Below are 18,830 nucleotides of genomic sequence, written 5' to 3'. Positions count from 1 at the left end.
GTGGGGGAGGTGAGGGGATGGGGAGGTGGGGGGATGGGGAGGGGAGGGGATGGGGAGGGGGGATGGGGAGGGGGGATGGGGAGGGGAGGGGATGGGGATGTGGGGGGATGGGGAGGTGGGGGGATGGGGAGGTGGGGGGATGGGGAGGGGAGGGGATGGGGATGGGATAGGGAGGGGATGGGATGGGGAGGTGGGGGGATGGGGAGGGGAGGGGATGGGGATGGGATAGGGAGGGGATGGGATGGGGAGGTGGGGGGATGGGGAGGGGAGGGGATGGGGATGGGATAGGGAGGGGATGGGATGGGGAGGTGGGGGGATGGGGAGGGGAGGGGATGGGGAGGGGAGGGGATGTGGTGGGATGAGCTGGGGTGTGAGGTCATGGGTGCCTCTGCCTCTTGCTGGCCCAGGTGCAGGCTGTGGAGCCCCCACCCACTGGGAAGCTCCCTTCGGGTGGTCCTCCCTGCCAGGTGGCCCCACCCAGCTGGTGGCCCTGTGGCTCAGCCATTAGGCAGCAAAGCCCCTCAGGAGCCTTCCGCCTGGCCTGCCTCCCAGTGTCACATGGAATCGTCCTACACCCTTCTCTGGGGAGTGGGGTGGATGCTGAGCTTGTCCCCAGCTGGTGGCTTCAGCCTTTAGAGTGCTCCCGGGGACAGGGGCGGGGCTCCCTGGGTGCCTGGAGCCCCACATGGCAGCAGACAAAGCAGGCCCTCCAGGGATGTCCCCTACTCCACAGGGCCCAGGGCCAGACTCCAAATTTAGTGAGCCCAGCTGAGGGTCCACCCCTGGTGGTCTCCTTGGCCTCTCGCTGGAGGTGAGGGGACACCACTTCTCCAGCCCGCCACTCCGGGTGGATTCCAGCAGCCGTCCCGTGCCCACAGCCTTGGCTCTGGGCTCCAGGGGCCTCTACAGACCCGAAACGCCTCATGCCCAGAGGGGAAACTGCTGGAGGTCACATGGCCACTTGCCAGTGTGCCGAGTCCTCTGGGGTCCACTGCAGCCTTGGCAGGACCTTCTGCACCTCTGTGTCCACGTGGAGATGGCCCAGTGCTTCTGGACCGACCAGGCTGTGCCTCACGCCACATCCCAGAGCCTGAGAAAGTCCCGTCTCAGCGCCGGCTGCTCCCAGCCTGGGTGGGCGCGGGAAGAAGGAGCCATTGTTCTCCACCTTGACTCTGCACTGAAGGACTCCATGGGCCAGGCCTCCTGGGAGAGGCCTGTGGGTCCTGACGGCAGGGGACGGGCCCGTAGCTCACGGGGTGCCCATGCCAGGCGGCAAGCTGACCCAGCTCCAGTCAGCAGGAAGTGACTCAGCCCTCCAAAATTACAGGCTGTGCGGAGACGGGGTGGGGGCACTGTGGGGGAGGCACCCAGGAGGGGCCAGGCACAGCTGGGTGAAGGAGAGGGGCAGAGACAGGAGTGGGTGCAGGGCCTCTGCCACCCGTACCCGGCCACACCTCCCAGGGCCACGGAAAGCCCCCCCAACAGGGGCTGAGGACCCAGAAAGGTGGGGGCCCAGAGCCAGGGCTTGCAGGAGATGGGTGTCTGCAGGTGGGGGGTTCACTTCCCCAGAGCTGAGGTCCAGAGCCCGGCCTGCCCCCAGAGCAGAGGGCCCTCTGAGCCTCAGCTCCCCACTGTGACAGAGCATGGCCACACGCTTTCCTGGTTCTGAAGGGTCCCTGGAGGTGGCTGGAAAGTGCTTTCTCCCTGCAGCCCTGGCCCTGAGCTCCGGGGCTGAGCTGGGAATGGCTGGCTCCCAGGGGGCCTGCTCCCACCGCCCACCCCACCAGTGGCACAGCAGGGGACAGAGTTCCTGACTATGGGAAAAAACAAAATCGGATGAAGAGAATTGGCCTCTGGGGCTGTCGCAAGTCTCACCACTAAACACTCCGGGTCACTCCCGGGGAACTGGGCTGCACACAGAGAGAGAAATACCTTCATCTTCATCCTGCGACGGCTCCTCCGACCTTAGGGGTCCGCAGAAAGAGAGAGAGGAGCACCATCAGGAAGAAGCCATTCAAACGAGGCAAGGGGTCAGGTTTGGGGAGCTGAGTCCAGCTTCCTGATGTCCTCTGTCAGCAGGTTGACCGACACCTAGGAAGGCCACACCCAAGGGCAGAGCAAGAGAAGGGGACACACAAAGGGCATTTCCATGGAACATTCCATCCCAAACAGGGCAAAGGGGTAGGATTACAAAGGAACAGGTGAGTGTCTCAAGGTGGGACAAGGCCCAAGTCACCACAAAATGTAGTGATTGGTCAGAGCCTGTGCTTCAGGACTGGAAGGCGTGGTCATTCAGAGCGGGTCCCCACATGGGGTCCCCTTTCTTCCCACCCCATCCCCGAGAAGCTGCCTTGGCAGACCCTCCCTGAGGACCCCCAGAAGTGCTGACGCTGCTCAGTGGCAGAGGTCCAGGTGACCAGGAGTGGGAGGCTGAGCAGGTTCTGAAGACCTCCGCGGCCTCTGGAGCAAGGTCTGTGTAGAACTGAGGCCTCCACCGAGGAGCCCAGCCGTCAGCCAGGGCCAGGGCCAAGGACCTGCCCAAGACGCCCGTAGATGCCCCTGCTCCTGCTCACTGTGAGTGCACTCCTGGATGGAGAAAGGAGATGGGTCCAGGGGCCACGGGAGCTCCCAGGCCTTGTCCTTCCAGCTCTCCCTGCCCACTCAGGGCCAGCACGGCTGTCCTCATCCCCTCCCCCACAACACGGGAGCCATTGTCTTAGGAGGCCAGCGGCCCCACGGTGGGAGTTTCCGGGCCCAGGCTTCTTCTAGCCCTAGCTGCTCTCTGCTCTTATCTGGGAGCCCCGGACTGCCTCTCCCTGGCCAGTGCCCAGGGGGTCCAGCTGATTCCTACAGGATGGATCCCTGGGGCCCACTGCCATGAAGAGCCACTGCCAAACCTCCAGGTGGTGCAGGAAGCCAGCTGACCCTGGAAGGAGAGAGGTCTTCTTGGCCTGGTCCTGCCTTCCTTCAGCATGTCCTTTCAAATAAACACGCAGACATCGGTCACCCACATTTTTAGCGACCCCCATTCTGGATAGGATGGCACAGACCTGGTGTTTCCTGACCTTGCAGCTAAGCGCAATTGTACAGCCTGGAAAGGGGGCAAGGGCGGCCAGAGAAGGCAGACTGGTCAGGGGGCCGAGACGGGACCAGGAACAATCAACAGCAGGACACCTAGGACACCCCTCCACCCAGAAGCAGGATCCAGGCGCTCCCAACCACCAATCCTGCAGCCCTGCAGGCACAGAACCTCCTTGGCTGGAAACTCCACCTGCCCAGCCAAAGACACTGCACCGTAGGAAGAGGGAGACGTGGATAAGGGAGTCCCGCACCCAGGAAGTGCCCTCTGACCCAGTGGGCCAGGCACGCGCTCCCCGCACCTAGGGGCAACTCAGGCCCAGCCTAGGGAGACTCTAGGAGGAGTCCCAGCAGCAGCTCCTGAACCAGCAAACCTAAAGGTCCCCGCGAAGGCTCTGAGAATTAGGTTGTCCCACAAGAACAGGCCAGGCCCTGCATGCTGAACCTGACCAGGACAACTGCTGCTAACAGGAAAAATCAGAGGAGCCGGAGCCTCCGGACACAGCAGCTAAACGTGCAGGGTGCAGTCAAACTTAGCCATCATCCGGGACCCAGGAGAATCACAACATGAAAGGGCAGGTTGGAGACCCGCACCAGCATCCAGACGAACCGGGTGTCAGAACCACGTGACCAGGATGTTAAAGAGGTGTACAAATTGTTCAATGCTATTTTGTTTAGGGAATAATGACAAGAAGACAGGTTTGTACTTGGTTAGTGGACGGGCAATGTGCTTTCCCATGTCTTTATCTGTCTGGTTGAAACTGGATGCAGAATGTGAACAGGGCTTGACCCTGAGGCCATCGGAAGGCCCTGAGGAGGAAGGCGAGGACACAGGGTCTGTTGGGGATACCTCTCTGAGTGCTGGAGGAGAGTCACTGCTAGGTGCAGGTTCCCAGGATGGGGAACCCCGTGACTCATTTGGGAGAGAGGGGAGGCTGGACCAGGGCGCGGCAGAGGGGAGAGAAGAGGGGCTCCAGAGCTGGGGGCGGTGGCAGGAAATGGAGCTTAGAGGTGGAGGGGGGTGGGGAGGGGAGAGGGTGTTCAAGTTGGGCCTGGACAAGGGGTGACTAAGGGGTCTCTCTCCGAGTGGGAGACGGCTGTGCGGTGTTCAGTGGCGGCAGAGCAAACCTTCAGTGATGAAGAGAACTTCTTCTTGGTGGGTGCAGGGTTCGGGGGCCTGTGGTTTCAAGGGGAGATTCTGAGCTGGATCTTAGGGGCCCCATGGGAGCTGGGTTACGAATCAGGTACGAGGTGCAGGTGGCTGAGGCCGGGGGACGCAGACACATTGCTGACATGGTGCCGAGGAGGGGAAGGTGGAGCCTCAGGCCTGGGCCTGAGGGGAGGCAGGAGGGAGAGGGAGGGGGCAGGAGGCACTGCTGTAGGAGATCAGGGACAAGAGCGTGAAATGGGCCCAGTGTCCAGGGCCACGAGGAACTCGAGGACCACCTCAAGGAGGCCAGGACCTGGAGGAGAGCTGTGAGGGAGGAGGGAGCTGGGGAGGCCGTGGTCTCCAGACCTGAGAGCCTGGAGCATGCTTAGGCTGGAGCAGGGAGGGCCTGGTGACGGTGCGGGGTCCCCCTCCCCTGCCTGAGGTAAGACCTCACCCTGGGGATGGGGTCCCTGCGGTGCTGGCTGTGGAGCCTGGTGCACAGACACGCGGACTCCGGCAGGTGGCGCTGTCGCCTCTGGAACGGGCCTGACCCTCCCTGGGCGGCGGGTGGAGCAGGGCAAGCCTGGGACAGCGGGTCATTGCTGGGCCCTCCCTCTGCCATCGCCACCCTGGGCACCCACACGGTTTTCCGAGAGCCCGGGCCCCAGATTTATCAAGGCTGCCGGCTGTCCTCCCTCCCAAGTCCCCGCCGCAGGCCGGTGTCAACTGGAGCCCTGCACCCACCTCATTCTGGGCGCAGGAGTCACCCTTCATGCCAAGCCGACCCCAGCAGTCCCTTCTCATCGCCCGGTCCCTGACCGAGGCCAGGTGGTTCCCTGGGGAGGGGGGTGGAGGGGCGATCGGGATATTTGGGCATGACGCAGGGACCCTTGGGATCCCGCAGCCGCTGTGTGTGGGAGAGCCAGTCCTCACCTCAGGCTTGGGTTCAAGTCCCGACCACACACCTGGGCCCCCTGGACAGTTCCTCCACTCGTGTCCCCTTAGGTGGTAACATCAGCTGGTGGAGCTGGCCGAGGAGTGTCATGGATGTCCCTGGAACCTAGGGGCTCGGATGGCTGCAGTTATCTGGAGAGACCTGTGCCAAGCCCTGAAACCTTTGTGCTGGCTGATTTGGGGATGAGTTGGGCCAGCTGTGTCCCAAACTGAAGGGGAGAGAGTGACCAAATGTCATCACTACTGCAGAGAAGAGGGAAGAGGGACACAGGACCCAGCCAGGGTACGAGAGGGAGAGCGGGCAGTTATTGGGGGTCCCTTATGGCCCCGTGTCCCCAGAGACCCCTGCTGCCACATGCATGCACGTGTGCGTACACACACGCTGGGCACACAGGAGCTGGGCACACAGGAGCCCGGCACACAGCCCTCTCCCTCCCTTCCCTGGTGGCTGCAGTCTCCACCTCTACTGACAGGGGGCAGCAGCGCGCCTCAGCTCCAAACAGGCCACTGGCCAGCTGCTGCCTGCTGACCCAGCACTCTTGGCTCAGGTGACGTCATTCCTCGCCCCTGAAGACCCCGGGGCAGAGCCAGGGGAGATGTCCAAGCTACCCTGCCACACGGGGGCCCTGGCCCTCTGTTCTGTGCCCCACGTCCACCTCAGGACCCAGCCCCTTTGCAATGCTCCCTGGGCAGGTGGGGGCCGCTCCAGGCCGGCCTGTGGCTGCCTGCTGTCCCCTGCCTGGCACAGAGCCTGGCTCGTGCTCTGCACTGTGAAGCCAGTGTCTGTGAGACAGCCATGGGGAGGGGTGTGTCATTTGCCAAAGTGACCAGAGTCCCTCCTCACGCAGCTGGACCTGTGCCGTTTCTGGGCTCCTTGGGTCAATGTTAGCCCCACGGCACATGAGGTTCCTGCTCTCCTGGGCTTCAGTTTGGTGGGGGGAGAGAGGAGTTCCAGAGTGCCTGGGTGGGCAGTGTCCTTTAGACGAGGTGTCAGAGAAGGGGCCTCCATGCCAGGGGCTGGGAAAGAATGCTGCAGGCAGAGATGACAAGTGCAAAGGCCCTGGGGCAGGACCAGATGACTTGCTCTGGGGGAAGGGAGCCAGGGGAAGGGGTGTGAGGAGGCTGCCAGCTGCGACACCCAGCTCTTGCAGAAGAGCAGGCAGCCACTTGGTCCTCCACCCCATGCCAGGGAGTGAGCACTGTCCCTTTGTTTTGCAGGTGAGAGGCATCACTTGTAAGAAATCGCTTCCCCAAGCCGTCACCTAGCAGAGCCAGACCTGGGGTGGCCGGAGCTGAAGCCTCCGCCCCTCCCCCTGGGCCATGGCTCTCACGCTGCCTCCTCCATTCACCCCAAACTCTGCAGGGAGCAAACGTGGCGCCCACGCCCCAGATGGGCTCCTCTCCACTCTCCCTCTGTCCTTTCTCCTGATGACCACGTCATCCCGGACCCTTGGTTGACCCCTCCTCCCAGACTCGCGGACTCCCCCCCGGCCCAGCGACCCTCCCGCCTCACTGTCCAGCAGAGCAAAACCAAGCAGGTCTCCAGGGCCAGCAGTGTCCACGTTTACAGAAGCCATGCCCAGCGGGGCCTGGGGTCTGGAGGGAAGACCCCAGGGCACGGGGACATCCCTCCAAGAAGAGAACACCCTGTGCCAGGAGGTGGGCTTGTGCCCAGAGCCCAGGTGGGTCAGACCCCAGCCCCACGAGTGCAGGGAGGGTGGCGAAGCCCTCACGTGGTGCCTGGGGCTGAGGGGGTCTCGGGAGGGAGTCGCGTAGGCCTGGGAGGGCCAGGACGATGGAGTGAGGGACGGTGCCCACGGCATGGGGACACGCCCGCGTCCAGGGCAGCGTGTGCAGCTCGGCACAGCGGAGAGGCCCCTCGGGCAGGTGAGCAGCGGGTGTCCAGGCGTGGGGCTCTCCCGTCTCCTTGGACACACAGAGCGGCTCTGTGTTTGGATCCTGTGACACGCGGCCGTGAAGGTGTGGCGCTCCTTTGCATCTGGGGCTGGGGGGGCCTGTCCCTTACCTGTCACAAACACACACAAACGGGCTTTCCGCCCAGGAGTATGGGTGGGGGCTGGGCAAGGAGGGGCTGGCTGGGCGGGTGAGGCCCGGCCTGCGGGCTCCTGGCACCTGCTGGGCGAGGCCTGGGGAAGCCTTGCCCTCAGGGGGGGACGAGTCACAGGGCAGGTCCCAACCCAGCTGTGCTGCTAACAGGGTCACCTGGCGCCCAGCACCAGGTGGTGGGAACCTGTGAACCCACCCCTCCGCTCTGCTAACGCGGGGGCCGGCCCAGCCGCGTCTCCCCAGGACCCCAGCCAGCTCCCCAGGCTCATGCTGGGGCCTGGGAAGAGGAAGACCATGGGGGGCCCTGCCTGACTCGGGATTTAAGAAGGAAGGGGAAGGTGGGGGCACCCCAGCCTCAGACTGTGGCCTCTAAACCCATCCTCTACCGCAGGGGCCAAGGCTCCGGAGACCGCCCCGTCCAGCCACAAGGGAGGACACGAAGGAGCCCGCGGCGCCTTCTTGCACCAGGAAGCCAGGACGCGCCAGGCCCAAGAGGGCCAGTGAGGGGCCCTGGGCCAAAGTTGAGCATCCAAAGGGAGGACTATCGGACTCACTGGAGGCCTAAGACGTCCTGAGCCCGCGACGGTCATCAAAAACGAAAACGCTGAAGACGAGACTCACGAAGGCCGGCCTGCCTCTCATGGAGACCGTTGCTCTAGCTTCTCCATCTGAAACAGGAGCGAGGGAAGGAAGGACGCGCCCCCTCCACGGCTGCAGTAGACCGTGCTGAGGACCACATGCCCAGCCCTCCCCTAAGCGTGCCAGACACGGGCGCACAGGCAACGCTGGGCTAGAAAAGCGCCGTGTGCAACCCCAGATTTAAGTGATCCATTCAGTCGGTGGGCAGACTGTGGGGAACTGGCGTTTAGCCTGTGCCAAAGGGACCCCAACAGGGGAGGCGTGACCTTAGCTATGCAGAGGACCCGCTCTTACCCCAAACCCAAGGACTGGCCCTGGAATCTGCAAGAATCACGACCATGAGATGCTACCAGGGATTGAACCCAGGGGCGCTTAACCACTGAGCCACATCCCCAGCCCTTTTTTGTGTGTTACCTAGAGACAGGGTCTCCCTGAATTGCTTAGGGTCTTGGGTCTTGCAAACTGCTGAGGCTGGCTTTGAACTCGTGATCCTCCTGCCTCTGTCTCCCAAACCACTGGTTTTGCAGGCGTGCACCACAGCGCCCGGCTCGAGGTTGGGTAACTTATAAAGAAGCTCATGATTCTGATGACCCAACGGTCCCAGGAGCATGGTGCCAGAGCCCCTGGCTTTGTCCCAACACTGCAGAGAAATGGAAAAGGAACCGGCTGGGCACAGATGGGGCTGAGCACATGGGTGCCCTCTTTAGAACCAACCCACTCCACAAGACCAGCCTTAATCCCTCCCAGGGATGGAGCCCCACGGCCTGTGATCTTCGACTAGGTGCCTCTCAAAGGTCCCCCACCTCAACTCCACCACACTGGGGTGTGGCCTCGTCTAGCACAGGAACCCTTGGGGGACACTCCAGCCATATCTAAACCACAGAATAATCTAGATTAAAGGTGGCATAGGAGACAGAACAAACACATGCCACGCACAGGCCGTAGCCAGATCCTGGCCTGGGGGAACCAGAGTATAAGACATTTAGGGGATAACTAGGCAGAGCTGAACATGGAGGGACATTAAAGTGACATAAAGGGACTCTTGTTCGTTTTGCTGGCTGTGATGATGGACTGTGGTTAAGTGGGAAATTGTCATTTTTAAAAGAAAATGTCTATAAAATATTTAGAGGGAAGTGCCACAAAGCTGGCAATTTCTTTTTAAATAAGGAAAAATCTCAGGAAGTGACTGTGACGAAATGTTGGCAACTGTTAACTATCCTCCGTGTGTCTGAGCTCCTCATGATGAAGGTCGTGACTCTAACAGGCTCCCGCACTTGTCCCAGGGCAGCTCCCTGGAGAGGTCATTGCACAGAACTGGGTGGTCGCCACAGGAAGCCCTGCTACGTGAGGGGCGTGAAACCCACCTGCTGGTGCTGGGCGGTGCCTATTGGTGACGGGTCCCACCGTAGTGCTGTGGGGGAGAGAGGGTGACCCCAGTGGCACACAGAGGGGTTCAGACCTCCAAGCAGCCCCGACACTCTGGAACTTCTGGGAGTTCCTGGAGGGGCTCACGGGCTCCTCCCCAAGACCTCCGTCCTGTCACCCCTGCTGTGGCTGAGCACCGTCCACCCGCCGGGCACCTGGCCAGGCTCAAGCCATCCTCCAACCACACGCCCTTGCAGACCTGTCCCTGCACCTGCCCAGGGCTCTGCTGACCCCTCCTAGTCTCCCGGGGAGGGTTCTGTCCCGGGAGGAAGCCGTCCCTGGGGCTGGCGGTTTGCTGGCCAGGAGCAGAGCCCTACCTCTCCTGAGGCTCTGCCAGAGGTGCATCTCCCTCGGCCCGTCCCCGGGGAGGTGCTGGAGTTGTCTCAGGAAACTGTGGACCCCCTGAGGGAGTCCTGGCTGGGGCCCTCCTGTCCCCCGCAGCCAGCCCTGAAGCTTGAGGCAGGACAGTGTCCGGGCAGCGCCTGCCCGCAGCGCTGGCTGGACAGGGACTCGTGTGTCAACACACTGGGTTCACAGCGAGCCGTTCGGGGTCGGCCCTTTGGAAGTGCCCGAGTGTGATCCGATCCCAGATCAGGGCAGCAGCTCAGGAGGGAGGCCCTACCCGCAGGGCTGGGCTCCGACGTTAATGACCCGAGCGTCCCAGCAGCAGGCCACGGAGGAGGCTGACTTCAGGCTGCTCCTGTGTCCACCACCTGCTGTTGAGTGTCGCAGGGGCTTCTGGTGACGGGAAGTTGATTGCACGTGCTTGCCTGGGATGACCTCTCCATGGCCCCCAGCTTTGACACTGGAGAATCCTGGGCCTCTTAGCAGATGGAATGCAGTGGGCTGAGACACCCCACCCAGGCCTGCTTGGCTGCCCCCAGGCGTGGATGCTGCTGTGGGGGTTGGCAGGACCACAAAAGGGACCAGAGCCAGGCGTGATGGCAACTGAGTGCAGTGGTGCACACCTGTCATCCCAGCCAGTAGGGAGGCCGAGGCAGGAGGATCACAAATTTGAGGCTAGCCTCAGCAACTTAGACCCTCAAGAACTGATGGAGATTCTGTCTCAAAATAAAAAAAAAATAATAATAAAAAGGGGCTGGAGATGTGGCTCAGTGGTAAAGCACCCTGGGTTCAATCCTTGGTACCAAAAAAAAAAAGAAAAATAGAGGATCTAGGGACAATCTGGGTGGGGAAGAGGCAACAGGTGAGAGGAGCAGCACAGGGTCGGGGGGCTCACTGCAGGGAAAGGCCAGGTCCCTGAAGCTCCCTCCCACCCCCACCCTGCCGTCTCCCCCCAAAGCTTCAACATAAATTCTCACTGACACATCATGGGGGCTGGGGCAAGTGGGGGGGCCGGGGCAAAGGGGCAGGAAGGACAGTGGAATGAGACGGACACCGTTACCCTGGGTACAGTGACTGCACGAACCGTGTGACTCTACTTCATGCACAACCAGACAAAGGAGAACTTCTGCTCCGTTGGTGTACTGAGCCAAAGAGCTTTCTGCTGTCGTGTCAGCTGATTGGGACTCATCCATCAAAAAGTACTCGGTGGGACTGCTTCTCTTTGGGCCTCAGGTGGTCAGGGTGAGACCCAGGCAGGGCTCAGGGTGAGACCCGGGGCTCCAGTGCTGTCCAGGACAGGACAGCGCCGGCTGGGGCAGCGTAAGCTCTAGGCACGTCCCCACCCAAGCCCAAGTCTGCCCTAGCTCGGCACAGAAGCCCGAAGGGGCTGATACTTCCCCAGGCGGAAGGAAACAGAGATTCTCACCAAGCCCGTGCTCAGGATCCTGCTCCCTTACCACGGCGGAGGCTCTGACTTTGCAGACGCAGGTCCACCCAAGAGATTCCCGGGTCTCCCACTGCACCCTTCCATGGGCCGAGGAGGAGTCCGCTCCAAGCCACGTCCCCAGCCACCAGGGAACCAGCATGAAAGGCGGAGTGTGTGGAGAATTGGCTTTCGGCCAACTGCTCCCTGATCTCAGTGTTGGGGGACAGACAGGTGCGAGTGGTGGGAACACGAGGTTAAGGGAATGATTCTACAAAACGGCCCACCTTGCCGACTCCCACTCGCCTTCTTTTCCAAGAAGCCATTTACCTGCAGCCCTGCCTGGCCTACGTGGACAGCCTATGTCGCATTCCTCAGCCAACGGCCTGTTACTGCAAGGAAATGTGTGATAATAACCTTGGTAAGAGGGACCCAAGTTCCTGGGAAGGGAGTGACTTTTGTGACTTCCCAGAACAGATTCCAGAAGATAAGGGAAATCCCTCCTGATCATGAAACCTGTAAGAATGAATGATTAAGAATCCAGTCAGAACTGGTCAGCATGGGCCAAGGTGACCTAGAGCGGCCAGGGCAGTAAGGACTTGAAAGTGGGATGTCACTCTGCTGTCGATCAAAAGTCAAGATGTAGACCTTGGCGAGACTCTCTGGAAACTTCTCTGGGACCCTCAATAAAACTGGTGTAGGAGAGGCACATTGTCCCTGTCCTCTCTGAGGGGACCAGCTCTCTCCCTTGAGAGCGTCCCCTTTCCCTTTTCCTGTCTCTTCTAATGAACTCACGCCTGTTACTCTGAGCGACATGTCTGAACTCTTCCTGGCTTGACTGTAAGAGTCGGGGTGGGAGGGCTGTCCTAGTGAAGCAGGAGGCCTGGGCCGCCACGCTCCACACCCGTGGGCCTCACCTGACTGGACCCGGGGTGAACAAGCCAATCAGATTCCCGGCCCAGGAATCTGGAATTGGGTGGAGAAGGAGCTGGGGTCCCTGCAAGTGGCTCTTCATGGAGCTGAGCTCTAATGCTCGGACCAGAGCCTGCAGCGAGCGGATGGAGCCCCGGAAGCCAGACGGGTGGCCAAGGGAGAGAGACCCAGGGCAGAGAGAAGCAGGTGTTGGAAGAGCCCCCCTGTTCTCCACTCTAGGTCCTTCTGGAGACCCGTTGATGTCTGTCCCCATCCCAGGCGTCCCACTGTCAGCATATCATAACACGCCCAGGCCCACCTGCCTCTTCCCTGTGGAGTTCCTGGGCTCATTTTCTCTTGTGCAAATCACCATCAATGTAGTTGCTCAAAACAACAGACTCATCCTCTTCTATTTCTTGAGCTGAGAAGTCCAAAATCAGCCTCCCAGGGCTGAGGGCAAGGTGTGGGCAGGGCTGGCCCCCTCTGGAGGCTCTTGAGGCCTCCATCCCCTGCCTCTTCCCGTCTCCAGTGGCCTCCTGCAACCACCACCACCTGCACGGGGTCATGGAGCCCCCACAGGACCTACGGCACCTGTTGGGAAGCAAATAAGAGCAGCTGCTTGTCGCGGGACCTGTGGACTGTGCAGCAGCATCCGGCCTGTGCCTGCTGGGCAGCATGAGGGCCCGCACCCGGCCCCACCCCCGCAGTGTGCAACGAGAAGCTTGTCCAGGGTTCAGAACTAGAGGCCATAGCAGAGGCCAGTGCTTAGCACAGCATGTGCAGAGGAGGATGTGGGAAGTGCTGGCCAGAGGGTGGGTTCCTGGGAGCACAGAGGTGGCAGAGAAGCCACTGGACCTCTCTGTGGACTGAGCGCTCAGCACCACCCAGGGCTAGTGTGGGCTCCTGCATGGGGGCAGGAGGCAGGGAGGGCAACTGCCCACCTGTGGGGGAATGTCTAGGCCCAGGGGCTCCTCCTGGGAACCATGTGAAATTGGCCTCTGGTCATCCTCAAGGTGACCAACCAGCCCAGAGGAAGTCCCTCTGCTGGGCCTCCAAGGTCCACGTGATTGGAGGCAGTGGGCTTTGGGCTGCTTTTCCATCCCACAGCCTGTCCAGGACACAAAGCCACCTGTGCCCGGCCACGGGACCAGGAGGCTGAACACCTCCTCATTTTTTCCGCTCCCCGCCCCCACTCTCCCTCTAAGACAGAGCAGCCTCCCACGGTGGCTGTGAGCAGCTGGAGGAACAGCGCCTGGGGTCCCTGCATGGACCGGCAGGGGCTCAGCCCGGCTCAGCACAGCACCTCCAGCACACTCCAGGCTCCACGCTGAGCCCTCTGTGCGTAAGCAGCTTCAGCCAGAGAATAGCCTCTTGGGGATTCCAAGGTGTGAGAGGTCCCCAAGGTCATGCCACTGGGGGTCACTGGCAGAGCTGAGGACAGGAGCCTCACTGTCCTCCAGTGGCTCCCCACTGGGAAAGTGTCCACACAAGGGCAGCCCACATGGTGGTCTGCAGGCGTCAGCGAGGCTGGCAGTTATCAGCAGCCGGGGGCAGGACTGGACCCTGACCTGAGGGCCCTGGGAGAGCTGGGGGGAGATAAGTGCCCTATGGCTCTGTCAGATGCGCCCTCCAGGGAGGCGGGGGAAGGGGCTGGAAATAGAACAAGCTGGCTGCTCATTTGCATGCAATTTCCCTCTGATTTGCATATTTTTGCCAGAGCTGCTCACTGTAGGATTATAAAATCAACTGCGTAAGTGAATTCATGTACCCTTCCCGGTACACACGATCCTTAGGGTTATTCACGACCCCAGCGCCCACACATGCGCACAGGCACACGCCCCTCCTCTCCAGAACTCCCAAATAAGTGTGTTCGGGCTTTAGGAAAATCCCCCACCACGTCACCGCATTTATTAAGTGAAAATCAGGAAGTAATCACAAGAGAAATCTGGCATTGCGAAAGGACTCTTACTGGGGACTCTTTTCAACACATTTTAAAACCCAGTGTGAAGGGCTTGCTTCACAGGAACGTGTGAGGCAGCAGCGGGGGTTGGTGATGCCAAGACACCACAGGAAGCTCAGCCGTAGCTAGTCTGAACCCTGGCGTTAGTTATCTGGATGCCAGCCCCTGGAGCTGCCTCCCACCTCCAGCTCCCAGCTCGGAAGGCTGTGTTCTCTGTCCGCCTGGGCACAGGCCATCCGTTTTAGGGGAAGCCACCCAGATCATGCCAATTAAATGCAGAGTTGGGTGGGAAAGAGTCTATGCCAAACAAGCCCCTGGGAAAAACTTCTGCCAGGGGCCTGGCACTTAAATGTGTGTGGCCAAGGAGATTAATGTCCGTCCTGTCTGAGCATTTGCCACTGCAGGGACTTCTATAGGAGAATCTGACTTTAAATGGAGTTGAGCTGCATCTTTCATTAAAACCATGCACATGGGGGCTGGGATTGTAGCTCAGTGGTAGAGTGCTTGCCTAGCACTCGTGAGGCCCTGGGTTCGATCCTCAGCAGCACATAAAACTGAAATAAAGATATTGTGTCCACCTACAACTAGAAAATAAATATTCAAAAAGAGTCATGCACATGGTATTTCTGCTGCATCTGCAAAGGGAGCCCAGAGCCAGAAGCCAGGCCCCAGGTGCCCCGCGCCCTGGACTCGCTTGTGACTCTGGGAAAATGTCCTAACCTTCTTGGGCCTCCGTTTCTTCTTCTCAGTTATAAGGTCTGGATTAGATCTGAACCGGTGATCTGTCCCCCAGGGGACATCAAGCACTGTGTGGAGGTATAGTTGATTGTCACAAGGGTGCTCAGGGTAGGCAGTGGGTAGAGGCCGGAAATGCTGCTGAACCTCCTACAGTGCACAGGATGCCCCCACCCAGAGGGGGGTCCTGCCCAGCCAGCTAGCTATGGCAAGGCTGAGGCACCCTGGAGGCGGCACACTCTGCCCACTCCAAGCCTATGGCAGGGTAGCTGGAAGACCACACCCAACCCTCAATACGCAGGACTTGGAGATGGCTCCCAGGGGAATCCAGGGGCATTCCAGTGGGACACCTTCAGAAACCTCCTCCTGCTCGGGACGCTGGAGGAGAGGGAGGAGCTGCTGGCCCGAGCACATGGCAGGGAACACGGGAACCCTGCGGGGCCCCGCCTTCCTCTCTCCTGCTTCCCCTTTAATTCCGTGTCAGCCCCAGCCAGCTGGGTTCCTAGGGGACAGGTCGGTGCCCCGGAAAATACTTTGATGCCCTTTCAGCTGAGGGACATCCACTGTGTGTCTTAAGACAGAGAAACCCATATTCCTTATTTTCCTCTTAATAAAAGCCCGATTGCCTCTTTCAGCTCTGAAATGGGGACCCGACCCTGCCCAGGCAATGCCCACAACTCCAGGCCCAGAAACAGCCAGAAACGTGCTCGGGGAGCTGAGCTGCTGTTCCGGAAGAAAACATTGGCCAAATGTTCCCCATTTTTCTCTGGTTTGCATTTCTCTTCAGCTTTCTCTTGTGATTTTCCAAACCACACGGTTCTTGGGAGGCACGCTGAAGTGTTTAAAAATGAAGCAATAAAAATAAATCACTTGTCCTCGGAGGACCGCCCGCTGGCTGCTTGGCGACGTGTCTCAGCTGACTGAACGCTGACACGGATGCTGAAGGCAGGAGACAGGATGCTGACGGCAGGGCCTGGGGGCACCTGGAGCCTTGGCCTACGGACACAGCCTCAGAAAAGGCCCTGGTGGCGTCCACACAGGCCGCTGGGTGGGGGGTCAAACCCCACCTTCCCTGGGTTACCTGAGGGCTGGCAGCGAACACCTGGCATCCTTAGCATGGGCGCTGAGATCTGTCCCTGCGGTATTCAACACTGAGAGACATCTAATTGTGACAGGAGGTGCCCAGCTGGCCCTGGCCCTCCCAGCTCTTTTTCTACACCCCTCCCACCCAGACCCCGCATCAGGCCCTAAGCAGTTTCTCCAGGGGGTTCTAAGAGCTGGAAACAGGAGTTGCCACCCAGTCGCGGAATCCGGGGAAGCATTTAGACTAATTAAGAGCTCCACCTCACTCCTCAAGCAAAACCCAACGTCAGGCGCACCAGATGTTTACATGTAGAAACATAAATCCATGAGCCAGGTATGGTGGCTCGGGAGGCTGAGGCAGGAGGATCGTGAGTTCAAGGCCAGCCTCAGCCACAGCAAGATGCTAAGCAACTCAGCGAGATCTGCCTCTAAGTAAAATACAAAACAGGGCTGGGATGTGGCTCAGTGGTCGAGGGCCCCTGAGTTCAATCCCTGATAGCCACCAAAAAAAGAAAGAAAGAGAAAAAGAAATTCCGTGGACTTTCCAAGACGATGAAGGAGAATTTAACATGGAGAAGTTTTTCTAACAGATATGAAATCCAGAAGCAGTTAAGGAAAAGATAATCAAGTTGACCTAGTAAAGATTGATTGTCTGCTTGTGGCAGGGGTGAGGCCAAGGCCAGATGGCCAGCGATAGAGCGCTGCTTCCCATGTCATCCAGAACTCAAGCCAAAATGTCAGTGTCCTGGTGGAGACCCAAGGCCCGGCAGTGCCTGGCCACCCTCCCCCGCCCCACTCCCTGCCCGATGACCAGCTTGGCTCTACCCTGCCAGGAGGGGAGGCTGAGCCTCACACACCAGCCCTTAAGTGCTGCGGCCCTGGAATGGCACAAATCCCTGCTCCTCAGCTCTCTGGCTGGAGCTGACCACAGTGCTGCCTGAGGGCAGTGGGCTGGGGGCATGGGGTGGGCATGAAGGAGGACCGGCACACTTCTCTGCCGTAGTCCCCTTCATCTTGCTAACTTGCCCTGCTAGGCTGATTTTGCTGCTGTACCTTGAACACTCTGCACGCCTGTCTCCTGGCCTTCACATTAGCTCCTCTCTTTCCAGAATGTTCTTCCTAGGAGATCTGCTAGCTGGCTCCTCCTCATGAGGCCTTCCTGGTCATCCTACTGGAGATGCAATCTCTCCTACATCCTCTGCTTCCTCGTTTTCCTCCCAGATCTCTTCCCACGTGGCACCTCTGATGGACAGTACTGCTCAGACCAGGCTGGGGGACCAGATCGGTGCTAGGATTGAAGCAACGGATCGAGTGGCAGACACTAGCTGTGCAGGTTAAGGCAGAGGGTGCACCGGGTCAGCACCTGCAGGAGGCAGCTGTGGCATGGGGCCGAGAAGGAGGACCTTTCCAGAAGCTGAGGACTTGTGGGGACACTTGGAACAGCTCTGGGCCTCTGCCAAGAGGCAGTCGGGGGTGCTCGGATCCCCAGAGGTAACAGGGGGGTAGGTGTGCAGCAGGCTCCAAGTGTGGCCTCGAGGAGGAGCTTCTAGGGGCACTGGCTGCTGCAGACACTGTGTGACACGGCTGGTGCCCATGAAGTTGGCAGCTGAAGCCTAGCTGGCTGCTCCTGCTGGGACCATGCCACCAAGAACAGGAAGCAGCAAGGAAGTCCATTCAATCTCCTGCCAGGGCCGACCCTGCAGGGCTGTGCTGTGTGCCAGTCGCGTCCCAGGTTCAGCCCAGGGCAGAAGCTGTGCCCAGGGAGGGGAGAGGCACCAGCCGCCTGCAGTGTGGTACCCTGGGTTGTCATGGCCTGTCCTTCAGGCCTAGCAGGTGAGCTCACAGTGGGCAGGGCCTCCTTCCCAACTCAGTGCAGTAACCACTCCTGGACCCTCCAGGCACAAAGAGTGGACACTCAGGGAACACTCACACCAACACGGGAGGTACTGGGTGGCTCTAGAAAGTATCTGCTACCCAGGAAGACCAAGAGGAGAGCTCAGGTGGAGGGGACGGAGACGGAGAGTGGACTGAGAGCTAGGCCTGGGGGTGCTGCCCAAGGACCTCATGAGCCCGTCCGAGCCACCCTGGAAACCTCTGAGACTCCCCAGGGGAACGAAGCCAGGGCAGGCCCGAGCGCCACCAACAGAGACAGCATGGTGCCCAGAGACTGCACCTGGGACCAGAAAAGTCCGAGGGATCTCCAGGACTGTCCTCAGCCGTTGCCTCTGGGGAGCGGGGCGGGCACTGGTGGCAGATGGGCGGGAGGAGATGGTGATTTCTACTGCATCTCCTCGGTGCCATCTGCAGCTGTCACCAGTGGGTGCGTGTCCCTCAGAGAAGGCCAGTTAAAACAGGGTGGGGGGCAGGGGGACTGGAGGAAAAGTGGCTGAAGTTCCTACAGGAGAGGGAGAGACCGTCCCCACTAGAGTCTGTGCCCACTCTTGAAGTGGATGGGCACTACCGTGATCTGCCCCTGGGCCTGCCTCACAGCACAGGGCCTCCCGAGACCCTGGAGGCCTAGGAGACTGGACAGCCGCCCTCCACAGCCGCAGAGCCAGCCAACTGCCGACAGAGAAGACTTTAAAACACTGTGTGTCTGCACATGCACAGACTTTTCCTTACCATTATTCCTTGAATAATATAGAAGAACAGCCGTCTACACAGCATTTGCGTGGTATTAGACATCGTACGTAATCTGCAGGTGATTTAAAGTACGTGAGAGGATATGGGTATGTTTTGTGCAAAGTGACATTTTATATAAGGGACTTGAGCATGTGTGGATTTTAGTGTCTGCAGGGGCCCTGGACCAGCCCCCTCAGGATACCAAGGAATGACTCCACCGCCATCATCTGAGGAGCTTGGCACTTTGTTGTAAAGCTAAACGTGCAGCTAACGGCCACGAGGCCTGGCCATTGCCCTCGCCTGCATTCATCCCTGAGAAGCGGAGGCTGGTGTTCACCCAGAAACCTGTGCACAAAGGTTCACAGCAGCTCCTCACGGGAAGCAGCCCCAGCCTCACCTGGACAGGTAGGTGGTGAAGCACACGGGCCCATCACAGC

The sequence above is a fragment of the Marmota monax genome, unplaced genomic scaffold (genome assembly GCF_021218885.2).
Source record: "Marmota monax isolate L192 unplaced genomic scaffold, Marmota_monax_Labrador192_F-V1.1 WCK01_AAM20220418_F8-fsc00362, whole genome shotgun sequence".
In the NCBI taxonomy this organism is placed as follows: domain Eukaryota; kingdom Metazoa; phylum Chordata; class Mammalia; order Rodentia; family Sciuridae; genus Marmota; species Marmota monax.
The sequence above is the reverse complement of the archived record's forward strand: the minus strand, read 5'-3'. Positions refer to the sequence as shown.